The sequence below is a fragment of the Guillardia theta genome (assembly GCF_000315625.1).
Source record: "Guillardia theta CCMP2712 unplaced genomic scaffold GUITHscaffold_91, whole genome shotgun sequence".
NCBI lineage: Eukaryota > Cryptophyceae > Pyrenomonadales > Geminigeraceae > Guillardia > Guillardia theta.
The window spans coordinates 205,621-207,204 of record NW_005434583.1 but is presented as its reverse complement, the minus strand read 5'-3'; positions in this window follow the sequence as shown (position 1 = coordinate 207,204).

Here is a 1,584-nt window from a genome sequence, read left to right as displayed (position 1 = left end):
TCCGTCCTCCTCGTCCTCCTCTTCCTCCTCCTCGTCCTCCTCTTCCTCCTTTCTTCTCACTCTTCTTTCTTCTTCTCATCATTCTGTCTGTCTGGTTGCAGCCTGCGCGATTCTCTTCCTGCATGGAGATCCTCAAAGCAGTCGAAGGTGAAACTTTGTCTCCTCCTCCTTCATCCTCTTCCTTCCTCGCTCTTCGGCCTTGCTCCTTTCCCTCCTTCTCTCTCCTCTCCTCTACCTGCTCACTCGTCTTGTTTGTTCTCAACTTGATGCCGCACAGGAAGTAAATTCTCCATCCTCTCTCGCCACTCATCAACAGGAGAAAATCTCAGACGCGAAGCAAAGGTGCTCCCTAACCCTCTCTTCCCTTCCTGCTGCTGCTGCTGCTGCTGCTGCTGCTGCTGCTGCTGCTGCTGCTCGTGCTCCTGCTCCTCCTTCCCCTGCTCCTCCTGCTCCTGCTCCTGCTCCTCCTGCTCCTCCTGCTCCTCGCAATCCTTTCTCCCTCTTCTTCTTGCTCCCCCCTGCCCCTCTTCTCTCCCCCCTCTCCCCCCTTTCTCTCTGACTTCCCCTCTCGTATTTCTTCCTTCTCCATCCTCTGGATTGCTTCTCCTCCTTCCTCCTCATCCTTCCCACCCCACCCTACTGACTTCCATGGTAGAAAAGAGGCATTGACCCCTCCCGCATCCACATCGCAAAGGTGACCTCCCCACCCCTCCTCTTCCCTTTACCCTCCTCTTCTCCTCCCTTCGCTCACCTTCTTTCCTTGCTTCTGCCTCCCTCCACCCACCTGGTTCCTTCTCCTGTCCTGTTACCCTTCCCTTCCTCTCCCTCACCTCATGCAGGTTTTGAACAAGAAATATCATCTCCTCCGCTTCAAAGCCTCGACTCTCTTCCTCGACACCTTTCCGTAAAACCTCCTCCTCCTCCGCCTCCATCACCTCCTGCTCCTGCTTCTGCTCCTGCTCCTGCTCCTCCTCCTGCTCCTCCTCCTCCTCCTCCTGCTCCTGCTCCTGCTCCTGCTCCTTCTCCTTACCCTAACAAATCCTTCAGGTACGGAGCTCACACTACTGCTACAGAGGCGCTTTATGCAGGTAGAAACAAAAGAAAGAAAGACGGTGGTAGTGGGGGGAGGGAGGAGGACAATGAGGAGAAAGAGGAAGAGGAGGAACAGGGAGAAGAGGACAAGGACAAGGACAAGGAAAAGAGGAGGAGGAGGAGCAGGAGCAGGAGGAGGAGGAAGAGAAAGTGAGATCTTGTGCAGGCCTTCCCATCCTCACTCGTCCAGGCGAGTCGTTCGCCTCCCGGGTCGTCGCGAGTCTGCTGGCGGGACTGGGACGAGAAGAAACCTGCGTGAGAACCGAAGAAGAGTTTGTGAAGCTCGGTAAGGGTACAGGAGGAGGAGGAGGAGGAGAAGGAGGAGGAGGAGGCGGGTGGGGGGGCGGCGGGGGGGGAGGAGGAAGTCAGTAGCAGCAGCAGCAGCAGCAGCAGCAGCAGCAAGAGCAGCAGCAAGCAGCAGCAAGCAGCAGCAGCAGCAGCAGCAAGCAGCAGCAGCAGCAGCAGCAAGCAGCAGCAAGCAGCAGCAAGCAG